General features: G+C 36.2%; 1 protein-coding gene across 1 annotated transcript in view; it reads left to right on the top strand.

Moving 5' to 3' along the window:
- Window positions 1–2,329: 2,329 nt before the first annotated feature.
- Window positions 2,330–18,668, top strand: part of LOC120627954 (tau-tubulin kinase 1) — a gene marked incomplete at its 3' end in the record, with an annotated part of 81,421 nt that continues 65,082 nt past the window's right edge. Inside the window, exon 1 of the mRNA XM_039896084.1 lies at window positions 2,330–2,456. The remainder of the gene's footprint in view (window positions 2,457–18,668) is intronic.

Below are 18,668 nucleotides of genomic sequence, written 5' to 3'. Positions count from 1 at the left end.
CTTGTTTGGGGTACCACAGGGTAGACCGCAAATACCCGTGTTTTTAAAGATAGGATTATCGTCGTCATATCAACCGAAAGACGACCACTTCTAGATATAGGGGTTTGCAGGGATCATCGAATTGTGTACAGAAACTCCCTGCGAAACGCTTATTATGGTCTGGCCAACTAGCGAAGCCCACCAATCCATCACTCTGAGTTTCGTAATTGAGTGACCAGCGTGAGGGGGGTTGAGGGGCCAGAAGTGATGATAATTTGAATTAAAGAAAAATAAATTTTGTCGTAGCACGTATTAGTAAAATTGTAACAATTTCATTATTTAGAGAAGGCACAGTTGAGCTGAACACTAAAAGGCGCTGGTTTACAGCTCTCAAATTGGTCACATAACGTCAATAAACTACTGAAATGACGTCATATTCACTGTATCTCGGTGATTGTCACCGAGAGGGATGAGGGATCGTAATCCGTAGGGCACCTATACTTACGTCTGCCGCCACGAACTATGTCAGTTCAGCTTCGCAACTTGTTCAGCTATGAAGGCAACTTGTAAGGCGAATTGTCTACAGATCTCTACTTTTTTACATTTTTTTTCATCCTAAGTTAACATAATATTCGGTGATGTCAACAGTGGATGCCTTTGTGTCCATCTAACGCAAGTAAATATAAACCGGTAATGTTTTTAACTGTAATTTGGAGTAAATGGCGAAAAACTGTACACGTACAAAAATAAACAAAGGTTTCTGAGAACATCGCGTATTGCCAGGTGTTGTTGATATATGGAATGGAATCTAGTGATGTGCCATTACTTTTCGATGTTTAAAGCGTCTTTTGAAGCCAAAATGAAATCGTTTCTAGACTTGTAAAATTCTAAATCGATACTTACGCGCTGATATTTAGACTGGCCGGTTAGTGCTAGTAAAACTGACTAAGTACTAAAGCTAAGTACAACGAGCGCTTTGATCTTGTCGGTAATTTAGAGTTATCAATATTTCTGAACGGAATTTTCGATATTCGAATTTCACCTTTGCGATGAACGACCGGGATCTATGATGAATAAAGAGAGTTTTTTTTATGAAATTACTTAACTAACTTTAATTTAAATTATTCATCGGTGCCAGAAAACTATTTAGGTACGTGCACAGGCCAAGGAACAGAACGGACGATTTACCAAATTTGACGTTTTTAGGATTGGTCTAGGCTCTAGATAACAAATAATATTGTCTATACGGAACCGGTTTGTTAGCCAAGACATATTCTTGTTAAAACTACTTACTAGGTCAGAGTGAGTGTGAAAAACTGTATCAACTTTGATAAATAATAAGTAGGTACTCATAGTAGTGATTATCATTTTAATATTATTAAATAATTCACCAAATTAGCTCTACAAAACTCAAAGATTGTTGTCTTTTAGACATTGATACATACTTTAAAATAAGTAATTAATCGCTGTCTGCCGTTCACTTATCTCATAAAGTTTCTGCATGTCAAATACTTTGTTCAAATAGGCCTTGATGGTGATATGGCGGTCTGATGATAGAGCAGGAAGCTACTAGGTCACAGGGTGTGGAATCGATGAGGATATTATTGACCATACACACCAGACTCCAGAGGTGATCGAGCTTTTTATTTCTCATTTATATTCTGTTATTGTACCTATGAGATAATAATCTCAGCCACCGTTGCTTCTAGACGTAGATTCGCCGAATGTCATAATCAGCTTATTAACATCCCGATGCTGAGCTCAGGCCAGCTTTATCATAGAACAGTGCATACTCTGTTCTATGATAAAGCTGGCATGGCAGCGTGGCAGGCAAAAGGATGGTTAAAAATGTTTTAATTTTAAAGGGCTTATTAGAAAACCCGCTCTTTAAATTTTTTGCATAGTAATAGCTTGCATCCTGGAGACAGACATTGCATAATTTAAAGCCCAGGTAAATAAACTGTTCCTACGCGATTCTTTAAATATCTAAAACTTAAAAGAAGTCACGGGCATAAGCTAGTTTTTTATAAAACCTGGACCGTCGGCTTAACGTGTTTTACGAGGCAAGGGTAGGAGGCACCGCCTATTTCCTCACTCCAAGCTGACCATTTTTAACAGGAACACAGAAACCCAGGATCAAGGAAGAATATGCTCTAACCAGTATACTAACGAGAGTGCTAGCAGACGCTTATTACGTGTTCCTAATTTTCTTACTCTTTCAGCGAGTCGATGTTCTGTCGTTTTCCCATCGACGAATCTTTTTCCATCCCTAGCCCACCAGATATTTTATATTTCCCCAATCCCAATTTACTTTCTCGGGATCATAAAATTATTTTACTCAGACGTTTGCCGGCCACGGAGCGGACCGTCCGCCATTTCAAAAATAACCGCGAACGTACCGAGATACTCAGTGTTGTTCCAATAATAGTTCATATTTTTTTTTTGTGTTAGAGTGAGTTGACAATGATTTTGAATGGGTAAGTGAGTACCTATGTTTCAAATATTTTTTTCTTCTGGCGCTAATTTTTGGTGACGTGTGCAATGACCTTTACAATTGTGTAGGTAGACTCGACATGAACATGATCGCCGGTTTTGTTCAAAAACTAACATTAAGTGTGTTTGAAAGTACAACCCATGAGGAAGACAAATTCTTAAAATAGACTTTATTACGGAAACGACGATTGACAAACGTTAATTATGATAAGTTTACTAAAATATAGAAGCTAAAGAAATGAAACGTATGGGCAAGACTATTAACATACAAATAAGTTATAAGTTGAAGAACAGAACGTTTCTAAGGATGTAAGAAATATATATTTTACCATAGTTTTTTGTTTATCCGGCACATACCAACTATATATGCACTTAGTATAATACCGAAACACGTTTTTGCTATACAATCCATAACACTATCCAAATGCTAGTTACTTAGGCACTAAAAGTAGGGAAATACAAAAGATTGGGATTACTTAAGCGTGTTATTTTGCATCTTTCATAAATACAATTACCAACGATATGAGATGATGGTTGTTGATCTAATGGAAAAACAACCGAAATATGAAACTGGGGTGGCTAGAGTTCAAACAAATAACTGGATGTGAAAATCAGTGGCAAAAAAAAACTTAGTTAACGTAAGCAAATTTTTTTGCAAACTCAAATTCTTGCACGTTTTTTTTTACGATTTTTTCGATTACTCCACTCCAACCGTCTCATTGCAATTCGTTATTGTTCTTGAAAGAGGTTTTTCTGAAAATAGCTTTTAAATTTACAACTTCTTCAGTAATGTTTGTCAAGAAAACGAAATGCCTCGTGCAATATAAGATTTAATAAAAACAAACAATCTTATAACATTTTGAAATGATATATTTGAAGACCTATTTTAAAACGTTGGCAGTAAATGCCAGTTCGTTATTAACAAGCCATATACTTTGTCTTGATAAAGAACGAGAATTTATTTATGCAACACGTGAAAGACTGACTTGTCACTACATAAAGTCAGATATTTTACTGCAGATTTTATTTCCTACGAAGTTAAATTGTTTGATTTTGATTTTATCTATTCTTCTGTACATCCGTTGTCTCTGCACTGCACTGTGAATAGAGAAGGTGCTTATTTTGTGAAACAAACCACGTAACGGTTAAATGATTTTTCTCAATAATTAACATTTAAAGTTACAGAACTTTCAAAAGGATATGCAATTCCAGCCCTACAGTTCGTGTGACTTGAACTTGCATTTGATGCCAATTATATCGGATAGAAAGCAATGATAACTTTTAATTTTTTACCTCGGACTCAAAACAGACACAGACAAACATTACACTTTTAATGTTCTGTTTATTTGTATTGCACTATATGTTTACATACTATATTTACGAATTATTTTCAGTGTAAACAACGAAGTGATTTATCTTGTTAATACAAACGCTTGTGAAGTTAAAATATTGTATCGTTCGTTTAATGATCACAATCAAAGATTTTATTTCTAGTGACTATTTGATATCTCTAAAATATTACCACAGCTGGTCATCAGTGCCACTAGTGTCCAGTAGTTACCTACGACAAGCCGCTACTTTGGAATCCTCGACTACCACTACGCCTTTTAGTTAACAAGGCCATTCCAAGGAAGTATATAGCATCATCCTGATCTACTTTCCTATTTTATTTGGCCCTTCAGCATTTCCTTGAGCTCGGTTACTTTGGTCAGATTTTATTTTTGTTGAAAACAGATCTGACCGTGATGACCATTTTAAAATATTTGTAGCTTGACACGTAAAATCCACAGAGTGAACCTAAGCTTTCCTATCGAACGCATGATATTGACAGTTATCAAATTCGTGGATTTTTTGTGGTTACATCGCTCTTGAGGAGAACGAATAACTGGAGGGATAATAATTTAATAAGGCCTTGTCTTTCCTACTTCCCCGGAGAGCATGCTAGGTCATGGGTCGCCTTCATTATTACTACCACCTAAACAGAGTCTTAAAATTAACTGCGAGTCTTAACTGACAGTTAATTACCCAAGAATGCCAATTGACACTGTGGGGCTACGTTGTTGTTCTAAACTCTTCTACAATACAGGAATATTAACAGCCCTTGATCCTTTTAGGGATGAAATGTGCCCAGCATTAAGACATAAATACGGGTGATGAGATGGTGGGATTACTTTACGACTGACAGATGTCGAGATCCGTTTTAGTATTAGTTTGCTTAGCGATCTGATTTCACGATTGATCGATCTCTTCATGATAAGCATCTTTTTCTATAACCAACACAGAATATTTGCCAGCGAATTTTTCTAGAATAAAAATATTAAATTAAACATATACCAAACCAAATAATATATACGTGTCTGTGATCAAGATCTGAATTCAGGTATAAGAATGTTGGTCTACGACAGAGGCAAATGTCCGTGAGAAATGGACGTTCAAACGGGTTGTTAAAACTAGCGGAAGAACAAAAGAACAATAGTACAAAAAAGATTGAACACATAAATAACTTTTGTACGTAATTATCTGATTGATAAATAGCGCGTCAATCAATCAATTACCCAATGTTATCATGAGCTTTCAACACTGTTTATACACTCCATTGCTGCTAACGTGTGGGCCTTGCTTCTTTGCATATTCTATTTAACTAAAATAATCTAAAAGTATGTTCTGGCCTTTGTGGCATCCTTTACTTTTAAGGCAACAATTTCCAATTCAGATCTCTGTGTCCTTGCTAAAGAAAACACTAAACTTCTCAAAATACAGCGTAGAAAATGGAACTGGATAGGCCACGCTTTACGCTAAACAAGAAGCATTTCAATGGCAGCCTGGAGGGGTGCAAAGCGATAGCGTGGAAGGCCAAAGGCAACATGGAAGCAGGCTTTGAAAGCGAAATGAAGGATTCCGATTTATCTTGCACCATGCTTTAGTTGCAGCTCGCGATAGATCTGGATAGAAAAAAGTTGTCGTTTCTCAAAGAAGAGAACAAATTGTATGGATCTAAAGTGCAAGAAGTCCTTTTTTGAGATTGTATGTTGTATAACTGAATTTAAATGGGATTCGAGAGTTAAAATGCTCTACCAAATATAAAATAAATATTACAGAAATCGGATATAAACTAAAAGCACCCGCCGACACAAGTCTTTGACTAAATCTAACGAGGTTTCAAGTCATAAACTAAATTAATAAGTTGTAAATGGGGTATTATGTCTCAACCGATTAAAAGCAAATCTATAACTACTAATAAATAATTATAAATGTAAATTACATTATATAGGTATACTAGCGGACCCACGCTACTTCGTCCGCGAATGAGTCAACTTCAAAAAGTATCTTCATTAAAATTAGACAATACATGCTTCATACTATACACTTTCAAATGAAAAATAACTTCAAAAAATATTAAAATCGGTTCAAATTTAACGCTACAACTATACCAAATTTATTAGAATCCGTTCAGTAGTTTTCACGTGATGCCCGGACAGGTATAGATTTTATGTTTCCCATAAAAGTAACCTAAAAAAAAACAACTGACGACTGTTACTAATGATTCAAATTTCTAGAAATCATATTTACACACGCATGTGCGTATAAAGGTGTGTGTGAATTATTGTTTTATGTGGGACAGTGTTCTTTTTGCCATAGTAATCCTTGAGTCCATTCGACCTTCAAATTCATTGTTGCTATGATTGCATCCGCGTGTTTTTATGAAACTTTGCACAGTTTATATTCAATATTAATTTATTTTCAATATCATTGTATCGCGGTGAAATATTATTATCACTAAGTATGGATAAAATAGCATGATGAAATAATAAAATAAAATCAGTTGAGCAGTCTCGAAGTGTATTGATAACAAATAACCAAATATTTGTAATATTACTTAGTATGCATATATAATATGGCCTTATTCTAGTGATTCGTACATGAGAATAATAATGAAAAGAATTTTAGTTATTGTAATGAAATTTTGCGATCTAATGACTATTACCTAAATAGTATATGAATTTCTCCAAATCCTACTTCTTCTTTAAAGCGGTTTAAAATGAAAACAAACAAAAAAACATTGCGAAAATTGTAGCTCTCAACACATTTGTATGAGCTCGCTGACGTTACTACACCGATTTTTGTATCATGACATGTCTGCAGGATTGTCCCTACGTCTATTATTGTACCGCCGATACGATCTGTGTGTTTCTGCCAAATCACCCTCACTCGTGCGTGTTCATTAACGAGCTTTTCATCCTACATTTATTCTATGTTTTCATTAAATACAAATGAAACGATAGGAAATTAAAATTGCAAAGTATTATATTAAGGTAAATGCCTATTAACGCGGCAAATCGCAACACTTTGTACAAAATAAAGCAACCCTGCCAGCTTCCTTATGACCGTAAAATTTAAAATTTTGTACACGATATTTTACAAGAGAATAAAAACCTCTTGTACACAGTTTGAAGCAAAGACAATGAACCCTGGGTCAGTATTTACAATCGGAAAGCTCAGAAACCCCTAAGAAAAAAGCTCACTGAGGAAAACCTAAGAAAACCCACCTGGTTTTGGAGACACAGCCCCAAAGAGCAGTACCGGTCGACCTCCTACGATTTGTTAGACCCACACAACTGCGAGGTTTGTGGGGTCATATGAGCTTATCCAATTGAGTATTCCAATTGTAGTAGTAAGTAATCCATGATTGTAGCTTCCAAGTGGTCTCTGTTGTTTTAAATTACACGTAATTAAAGCCCAGCTGTTTTAGAGAAGCACATAGGTAGGTAGTACCTTGGTAGATTGATACCGTACGTACGTACCTAAACGTATCGTAAAACTGTAGGGCCAGCTGCTCTAAGTGCTACACGTATGGTAAAACTTTAGAACCAGCTGCTCAAAGTGCTACACGTGTAACGCAAAAAGCTCGTAAAGTCATGAACAAGATGAACAGCAACAATTAAGGAAAACAAAATGTGCACCATTAATTTTGTTCATGACATGATCAAAAATTCGGTCAACACTTTTTCCGTCTCAGTAATCAAATGTCCGACCAAAATAATTAATGTGGCCTTATGAGTATCTGGTTTAATGAAAATATTTACTTAAAATAAAACAAGGAAGTGCTACATATCCTTTAACACAATGTGCGCCCTTATTGTCAAAATCGCAAACATTTAGCATCAACGCATAAAGAGATATTCTTGGATGTTGCGTCTTGGAATTAGCGATTTTACATTTTTTTCCTGTCCTGTGTCAGTCTTAAATCTTGCGACTGTTATTTATATTTATTCCCCCGTGAATATAAGCTCAAATGTAAAAATTTTTGCACTGCATAGCCACAGACCATTTTTGTTCCAAAAGAATGGTGCTAGTCAGCAATATAAAAACGAACATTCTAGTTCTGGGCTGACGGAATAACTGAAAAGAGTTATTAATTTTAAAAAAGCCTTTACCTTTTACTAAACTTGAGAAAACGATTAAAAAAAGAGGAGGTTCTCAATCCCTTTGTGATTTTGGAAAATTCTTCTAGTCCCGGTTGCTGTGCTTTGGCAGGTGGACGCGTAAATGTTATCCCTTGTCAGCAGGGCTAGCACAGGCAGAATATAAAAATTATATCCCCCGATTATATTCGATTTATAATTAACGTGTTCACCTGATAAAGCACAGGAACAGGGAAAAGGAGAAGTTTACCCCCGTTTATTATTACACATATATTATTTGGATATTATTTCCACTTGTGCTCCAGTGCTCTGAGAGTTTATAAAGCTGTCGTAGAAGATACATTTTTATCCTTTCCCTGGGAATATAATTGTCTGCAGGGACATAATTTTTGTCTCCGGCCTATGCTAGCCGTACTGGAGCAGCCAGTCCGTCTGCCCTACTCGTGTGACATTTGCGATGTCGGGTGCTGCTATTCTCAGACCAATATAATAAGCTGCTTGAACTCGCGCCCGCAGTCTCAATAGCTTTTTCCTTTTTATTAGCGCTGCAAGACAATCATAGATTGATATTATTGGTATGTAGCATTGACTGATGCGACTTGCATTGTTGGTAGAGCGAAATTTATGTGATATTCAGCGAAGCTTGTACGGGAATGTGTGCGTACGCGACAACCGCACTGCTACCATTTCGCTGAAAAACGATTAACGTAACGATTATGAAATACGTACATATGCCCAGATAATAACTGTTTTCCGGTGGTTTCACCCGCGTGAACTATAACTATAATAATAATAATAAACATTTATTGAAACTAAAATGTTACACAGAATATCAATACAATAGTAGAAAGAAAAAGAAATACAACACAAAAAGTAAAACAATTTCACATGAATTGGTTAACATATTAAATTTGTAAAGCTGAATGCACATAATATTGATATTTGCCTCTTATTATTGATAACCTGTGGACCCCACACTAGGTGACCTGTATCGTGGGGCCCAGTTAATAGATTGCCAAAATTGATTGCTCGGCCAAAAAAGAGAAATTGATGAAGGTGACAGTTTTAAATAAAGGCATTAATGAGGTAAGAAACGAATAAAATAAACAAATTAGCCTGTGTATATAATATAGTTGCTAATAATAAGATATATATTATTTCTACATATATAAAATGGTAAGATAAATAAATATATAAAATTTTACTGTACGAATTTTAATATCTTTTCAGTGTCATCGTATGCAAGTGTGTTGAGCCAAAATGTTAACTTTTCCCTAGCCTCCTTTACAGTTAGGTCCTTAATATCTATATATTTAAGAATACTATTGTAGACATGTGCATCAATATACGGGAAAAAGCGTCTGGCAAATGCTGTTTTAAGTCGTGGTAAGTTTGCTTTGTATACTCTTTTTTTCGAAACTTTGCTATGATTTGGGGCATTAACCATTTCCTTGTGTTTCAAGAGGGTTGTTTTTAAAATAAAAAGTTGACGAACATTTAAAACCTTGGCTTCTTTTCTAACTAAGTATACTAATGATCTCTTTAGAATATTAATATAGTAGACTGTAGAATATTTAGAATATTAATATGTTATGCAGTGATGTGTAACTTGTAAGTTTGTTTACGAAGAAGGTTTATTATTTGAATTATAACTTATTCAACTTTATGTCGTTTTAAAATGGTGCTAGTTATATCGAATATAAGCGACATCACAATGTTGTGTGTTCATCGGTTCAAACAGAAGCTAGAAACTCGCAGCGTTGCGGTCTCACCCACGCCTCGTCCAAACGCGCATTTTCCATCAGTTTTTACTCCCATAATTTATTTATTTTTAGCCTTTGTTTTCTTTACGTAATTTATGTGGAGTGCTTGTAAAATCTTTATTTATACAACTACTTGTATTAAAGTAATTCATATAAGATATTCGATCGATTTAAATGGAATCCTTTCCTATTTTTTGTTATTCCACTACGAGTTATCACTTGACTGCAATGTCACAGCGGTCTAAGATGGTAGCGGGCTAACATGTTAGGGAGTATGGTAGTACATATCCTTAGGGTATGCCCCTAGCGACACGTCTTTGTCGGTAGGGTACCTAGTCCGGCCAAAGCCTCCCACCAGTCCAGACCAGAGTAAATTCAGACAGTATAAATTCTCAATAACCCCTGCCGGGAATCGAAGCCAGAGCCTCCTACTTAAATTCACAGCGCTCATCGTTGCGCCAAGGAGGTCGTCAAATTAAAGTAACATGATAGTTCTACGCTCTCTGCTATACCTATCTACAATGCCTTCGATTTTCAATTTCGTTCAGGAGGTCGATGCAGGCCGTTGCTCCCACAAAACTGAAAACCCAAAAACAGAATTCCACCCACATTAATGCGAGCCGTCAGTCATTCTGTCGCCCGTCCCAGATTCTATTCCCGCTGTAACAAATATTTATTGTTTGTGTGCGAAACTAGGACGAGTTGGCAATACGAAACACTTATGACGTCATAATGCGGATTACTTTTACCCGCAGGACTGTTAAGGTGGCTGGGCCCTGCTTTTCGGTGGCATTGAAGTCTTAACTGCGCACGATATCACGATTATGTGACGTACATTTTGGCAACTCTTCATACAAGTACTTGTCAATTTTTACGTCACAAATAAGCGTGTTCAATGGCGTGTTGCAATAAGAACGCAATGGCAAATAAGGGGCCCTAATGTCAAGGAGTTAACGCCCGTAATTAATAATTTATTTTATCTAAAATCTTCAGATAGCAAGTCGTGGTCGACCTTTTTGTGATAGAGCTCGTCCGGGGAAATAGGCCGTGCTTATTTCTCCCGCAAAGCAGCATTGTTACAATGCTGTGTTCCAGCTACAGAATAAAGAATATACAGACACCGTGTACACAACTAATATCGAAGCATCAAAAACCTCTACACTTTAGAACCGTTTCTTGAACAGGCGGTTAGTCACTTCACTCCATTCCATTAAGCATTTGACAGTTCTACTCATGTAGAGAATAGAGATCAAAGCAAAGCTCTCTTAATCCGACCCCTATTTGGTTTCTACAAATCATTGCTCGGATACGCTATATCGTTGTACATTATGGCTTTAATAAACTAAATACCAATATATCTGTCTTCAGATTGTGTTCGTTGGATGAGTGGCATAGGTATAGCTCGACGAAGAGAATTTTTTGGCATGTGCCTACATACCAAAAAAATGCCTGGGCTCATAGGTCAATGTCACGTGCCAAAAATAACTAGCATTTTATTATGCACCAATTTAATATATCGTAATTTTGAAAAAGAAAGAAAGAAAAAAGAAAATTTCTTTATTTATACATTATGCCACACATTACAATTTACAACACGTGCTCATTAGGTAGTAACTTTAGGTGCTACCAGACGCTTCTATTACATAGACAACAGAAGCGCCAGGATCAAGCTTGTCTTGTGTGGCACAACCTAGTAAGAGGGTCCAGCTCAGCATTGTGCTATATGCCCGGCCAGCATGCATGATTTTCAGCAGAAACCGTAGTCCAGGTAACGCCACGGAAATAACTATTACAGCTGTCGATCATAGTAAATTAATTTAATGCTAATTAAAATTATAAAAACCTTTTACATTTTACACAATGCCCTATAAATATTAATCCTATGCTATACCATATGGAACCATTAAATAATTCAATTATAACAAATAATCCTTACTATTAATAAAAACAAATTCAAAAATATCAACATGTTGCTACTTCAGTACCTTCTGAAGTTCATAATTCATCATAAACAATCACGGACGAAGTCGCGGGCATCAGCTAGTATTTAATAGGTATTTATAAAAATTTAATGTAACTAAAACATTTCTAGGAGCATCAGACAGCAGCAGTTCCGATCATCATAAAAATTACTATTTCCTTCCTAAGAATTAGGATTAAAAAAGTAACCCCTAAAACCTATATCGGGACCGGCTCCAATCATGTGAAAAAGGATGACCCTGACGCAGGGTTAATAAATGCAGTTGAAAGCGACTAGGAAGTCACTGTTTACGATTCTTGCAATAAATTACTTACAAAAATGGTTGAAAATATCAATGTTTACCAAAAACATTTACTATCCCAATCGTTAACCTAAGACAATGAGTAAGTGGACCGACCGCGGTTTCTTCGAAATTTTGTGTCTAATATTGTGAAAGGTTACTTTTTCGATGAAACAAATATCTATGCTCTATACTATCTTTTACTAAGAGAAAAGGCCTGTACCTACGGGATCTTTATAAGACCGAATCTGGAATGACCAGGATAACATTATCTTTTAAGATTCACGAACAATCTTACAGAATCGCCGTACAGATACTCTTTCGTACAAATCATCAGATCCAACGGAGATATAGAATAACATCACCAACAAAATACGTCAAATTGCTAACTTCCTCCTGTTTGAAGTCTTGATAAACTAGTTGTTTGTACCGGTGCTCCAAATGTGTAAAACAATGCCGACTTTTGGCCTGGTTTCAGAGTAATATTTCGGGAAGGCCATCGACCCTAAGACGAATGGTCGACTGTAGCGCCAATACAGATTAGTTTAATTATTTGTTTCATCTTCGAGAGCTACTCAAGAAGCTCCTACTGACCCAGTAATTATATCTACAAGTTACGTACCAATACAGTAACTGTTGATAATTGGGAAGATTATTGGGAGCCAAGAAATTCGCATTTAGTGCTTGACGTACGGTAATTATGTAGTACTAGCTTGTTTACGACGCTGAAATGGTTTAATTTCATGATTGATACGTCTGCCTGATTAGTTTAGTTGTTAACATCGACTGTTCAAGTCATGAGGTACAGGTTTTGATTCCCGTGTCGAACTCATTGTTGAGTTTGAATGAATAAATAAATATACTATGACAATATACACATCACCATCTAGCCCCAAAGTAAACGTAGCTTATGTTATGGGTACTAATTTAACTGATAAATATGTTTTTAAATAATATACATAAATATTTATAATATACAGATAAACAACCAGACGCTGAAAAACATTCATGTTCATCACACAAACATTTTCCAATTGTGGGAATCGAACCCACGGCCTTGGACTCAGAAAGCAGGGTTGCTGCCCACTGCGCCAGTCGGCCGTCAAATTAATTCACTTTTATTGTACACCACATAAACAATTTAACGAAAAAGTATACAATGCGGCGGCCTTATCGCTACATAGCGATCTCTTCCCTGCAACCAATGGCGAAAAACACAGCGCAAGAAGAGAGATATATATTTGCATATATGCCTGTATATACATAAATACTATATATGTATATATATAACTTACAATATTATGTTTACTGATATTATGTATTCCTATAGGCTATACAATGAATAACAATAATACATAAATAAACTAAGGTTCCGAAGATTCAGACAAAAAAATTATCTTTAACAAGTTTTTTAAAAATGCTGATTGACTGCGCCTCTCGGATTTCAAGAGGCAAGGCATTCCAAAGCTTAACAGCCTGAATTGTGAAACATCGGTTGAAGAAAGATGAATTATGTGAAGGCACCCTTAAGATCAGTTTTCTTGCAGTACGGTGAACTTCACCTAGGCGATCGCCAAATTCAAATTTTTCCTTAAAATAAGTTGGAGAAGAAGAAAAAAACAACACACAATAAAGTATAAGGTTTTTATTATAAGATCCTCTTTTACGGCATACACGAATTTTAATTCTTTATTCAAACGGAACTGTTGATTAAACTACATGGATCTAAAATTCTTTGTTACCTATTATAAAGTTCTGAAAAAAGCATATATCTATCTTTTAAGGTAAACGCGAACGCGGACGATGTCGCGTGGGACAGCTAGTCTAATATATAAAAATTTGTGTGTCCTAGTGCTCGGGGACACACTCCTCTGAAACGTTATGACCGATTCTTACGAATATTCGGTAAGACTGAGAATGGTTTGTAATATAGTTTAAAATTTTTTTTTATGACGATTTTTTTTATATATACATATTTCTATCATGATTAAGCATCCCATTTTATTTTTCGTTCCAAATGATGGTTCCTCTTCCTTAAAAATAGCACAGGCAACAAATAGTCTGCATACCGTCAGTATTTGTGTTTTGTCAATCGACAAACGTGCATTTGGGCAGCGCGTATATTTAGCTAAGATATGCAGATAATTATATGAACACATGTGGCGCATAGTAGCTACTACCCACTTACCTAAAAGAACTTTGAACTGAAAGACTGCTGTGTTCCTTGTTCTTCGGAGTAGAATCTGCATTCCGAGTATGTGCCGTTGGTAGAGACACAAAAAACAATAACTTTACTTTTTTTGGAAAAAAAATTGTGTACTTATGATGAGGCGAAAAAAAATTGTGTACTTAAAAATTATGATGAGTTTTAAAAAGCTAATGTATCCATTGCGAATGATTTTCAGTCGTAACTTGAGAAATAAAGTAAGATGACAAAAATTCGAATATTAAGGATAGAAATTGAAATGTGATCCAACTAAAAGGTTACAAAATGTTAAATTATATATCGCATGAATGAGCGATTTTGTATTGCGAATCAGCTAGCAATAAAGACATAAATTTGGACTGTCACTTCTATAACTATGTAAAATCTATCTATAAGTGTTTTTCACAACCTAAAAAAATGGATAACGACAGACAACGCTCTCAGGATATTGGGACTCAACATGTTTAATCTTATCATCAAACTGTCGCGCGTCTTCACCTTTGAGGACACCGATCCGGTCGTGGTCTCACTCAAAACCTAATCGATCTCTGTGTGATCCCAACCGTCACCTAAAACGAGGTACAGCCTTTACATTTGGCCAATCAGGTCCACAATCTCTGTGCTTCCTCGAGCCTTAGGGCCCCTCCAAGCAGAGCTGCGAAAGCTAACCACTTCCTCCGATATGCGACCCGTAGAGTACGTACATTAGGGCAACAGTTCTACACTGTCAATTAAAAAAAGGTTTTGACCTATATCGGGGCAGTCAGAGTCATCGGGCATTGACTCTTAATATCCAGGTAACCACGTCATTTCCTTTACGGAAAAAGGTCAAGCAGAAAAGTTTTTAGAAGTCTGAAGTAGTAATTCTAAAAACGTCCAAATGTGTTACGGCGTGTCGTTAACACTTATTCGAGATTGTCGGATTGCAAACAATAGCTATTTCTGAAGTCTGAGATGTTATTTCTTTTGTTTTCTGAACACCCCATCTCGCACAATCATTGGACGAGATTTGATTTGAAGCTAACTCTTAGCGGGTGGAATTTTTAAACCCTATGTTTTTCTTTATTTATGACTGAAAGCCAAAGTATGGCAATTCTGGTTAATATACCTTTTTCTTTCACGCCAATTTAGGGAAATGTTTTATTTTTCCAAAAAACAATACAAAGAACAACATTCAATTCTATTTATTTCCGATTTTTGCTTTTCAATCTTCTGAGATTAAGAGGAAATGTTATGTTTAGCTTTTAATTATGGTAAAAAATCTCCTTTATTCAGTACATTATTTACTAAAAAGAATTTCGTCAAAGATATTTGCTTAAAACCGGTGTGTTTTGCCTGAAACATCACCTTGCAGTTAGTTATCTTCAGTGAATCTATGGAGATATACCAAGAATATAATTATCAAGGTAGTACGCAAGTAAATAGGTCAAAGACGGAGCACAAGCTTACCGATCCGGCGGCTGATATAGCTGCTAGCTAGGTCTCAGTTAACAACACGTCTCAGGTAAACTCTCAGTGAGTCATGTGCCGTCGGAAATAGCTCAAGAATCATTTCTCTCGCATATCTGCTAACTTTATTTGTTTACGTTATCCTATTCGCGTGTTTGTACTATACTGTTTTGTATATAAGGGGGCGTGTGTAAAAGTTCCCATGAACTTGAAAAGTTGCTAAGGCTTCGGATCATCATAATGATGATAACATCTTTATCATAAGCCTATTGAAGTTGCACTACTGGGAGCAGGTCTCGGATCTCGTGGGAAAGAGCGTTTTGGTACTGTGAACATTCTTACCACTGACCAACAGTTAATTTTAAAGAAGCTTATCGGAAAAAAATAATGAAAACTGCAATACCTGTAGGTACCTTATCGAAGGTTGTCTCGCAAATCCCTCTGTGAAAAATTACTGTACTTAACTAGGTATACTTAATGTAGGAACGGAGGGTTGTACCGAGTTTCTTGCCGGCTCGTCTCGGTAGAATCTGCCTTCCAAATCGTGGTAGATACAAAACAAACCTCGGGGTCCGGAAACGGAAGCCGAAGTTTAAGCTCCTAGGCTATCAATACTTTGTTCAAATATTTCGGTCTTTTTTTACAACAACGTCGCTAGGTAATAAATCTATGGATGGAAATCTATTTATGAATGTAAAATATGGACGTTAGATTGCATCGTCAGTTGTCGCAGTCAAGCGTTAGCTCTCTAAACTGTGTGTGATGAAAATAATACAAACCAGCCAAGTCGGACTTCCGCACTGGGGTTTCCGTATTTGTATTATTTGATTAAATAGTTATTGTTCAACCGCATTGAAAACGTATCCAAGTACACATACATTTATAATTGGCATCCCCCATTTTTGAACGGAGATGATAACCTATAATTGTTTACAGATAGGAGTTTCACGCACCTAGGCAATGTAAGTAAATGTATAACTTACATTTCACCAAACGCTTTTCACTGGGCAACTCATATTAACAAACTTGTCTATGGTTCTTGCCACAAGGTCTGGTCTTTGGTGTTTGTATTATCATATTTTTCATATTTCGTATGGATTTAAGTTTTTTAAAAATTCTAATTTGTATCGTTTTCATCTATCAAGTTTCAGTTTACGAGTTCCCTAAACTGTACGATCTACCGAATCGGTGTCCTTACTTTGCCGTTGCCTAACGTCGTTAGACATCACATAAGAGCTCGTGAAACGTTTTATCTAGGAATCACCTAAATCGCTGGGTATTCGATTCTAAGGCGATTTCTAGGTTAAATGAAAACAGGCATTAGAGTTATGTGCGTAACTTAGCAATATAATTTTAGCTATAACGGGGAAAGAAAATATCGCGAGGAAACCTGCATACCTGAGAAATTTCGTGAAGTACAATGCGTAAATTTCTTCTCATTGTGAGAGTTGACTGGTAATGGGGCGATAATAATGACAACGATTTCGGAATGTCTGGATTTCTGCCTACCCTTGCAACCATTGACTTAATTTCCGCAAGTAGGTCCAATATTAGGTCAGTGTGCGGAATTTAAACATCACGTTGGGAGGCAGTCCACCTACACTATCGCTAGAAATCGTAAAACATAGTTCCAAGCAATGTTTACACGCCAGTGCCAGGGCTCTACGTCAGTAACCGGAGTATGCAATTCGCGGTGTGGTATCGACTTATCACTTACACAATAACAGTTAACTGCCATTCTAAATCTGGAGACAACGTTTAACTTGGTGTAAATAGCAGTTAAATTGAGAACGGACAAATATCCTCAAACTTTGCTTAATCCTGTAAAACGAATTTTTATCATTTCAACTAATTGACGCCCACTGTAATGAGTTAGAAGTAAAAGTAGAAGTAGAGTTGGAAATAACATATATTTTCAAGTGACATCCTTAAGTGGAACAGGTAGCAGAGAACCTCCCTACAAAACTCAAACTCTTGCTGTCGTTTTGTCGTCTACCAAATGGGAGAATTACGTAAGCTACGGTTTTCGATGCGGACTCGCTATACCAGAACCACAAAAAACTACCTTTAATAACTTCGAAACAAGTTGCAGTGCCTTTTTAGGGCCCATAGATGCACGAGGATGCTTGTAGCATACGCAAAATGCACAATCCGTATGAGCAATAAAATGTACTACTTTATATCGGGGTAGTGTGATATACCCAGAGATTTCTATCTCGATGAAGGACTTCAATATAATTGTATGCATATAAATTTTCCAGTTTGTTCATCCTACTTGTCTTATTGCAACTATTTTATGAACTTAATTCTTTCCGGGTAATTAATATAACATACTTGACTATCTAAATAGTGTTCATATTGTGTTTTCTCCACCACGAGCGATAAAATTCTACAATTTTGACATGACATTTTATTTACAATGCTTTATGCAATTCATGGTCTTCACGCCATGCCAACTACAACTGCACTGAGTAATATGTTAATTGATGAACTTGAAATCATATTTTACAGATTTATCCGTGGACGAGAAACTACATTCCCTCCACTGCGCTGCGCAATCGAATAATGAAACAGAGTTTCATTTTCTTTACCAGTATCGTAATAATATATAACAAAAACATAGTGCTAAGTGCGATTCAACGTAAAAATTGTAAACTTTTACATCGCACTTCTATACACTCAGCCAAGGTATAATCATCTTTCCTTCTTCACATATAGAGTTCACAATGCGGTATCGTAGTTGGTGCTCTCCACTAGACACATTCGACGGTTGGCGCGAGTCCAAAATGGTGGTAACATATACGCTGAAGCACAGCCACTCAAAGTTTGATGATCTTTAGTGTTTTTATTTTTAAACATTATTTATATTGTTTCCACTTTTCCACAAACCATATTCGTTGCCCAAGTAATAAGAGTTAAATTCTTATAGTTGTTTGTATAAAGCGCGTAATACAAGCTGCAAAAAAGCGCACTCAAGAAGGCTTTAAAAAAAACAAAAAAGGTGTAGGGTCTTTAAGGGGGTGTATAATTATTCCTGGCGTTGCGACCGTGTTTTCATTTCTTTTCATTGCTAGCAGTATTCTTAAAAACAACT

Source organism: Pararge aegeria, chromosome 12 (assembly GCF_905163445.1).
Source record: "Pararge aegeria chromosome 12, ilParAegt1.1, whole genome shotgun sequence".
NCBI lineage: Eukaryota > Metazoa > Arthropoda > Insecta > Lepidoptera > Nymphalidae > Pararge > Pararge aegeria.
Note: the sequence above shows the minus strand (reverse complement) of the source record. Positions and strands in the feature narration are given on the sequence as shown.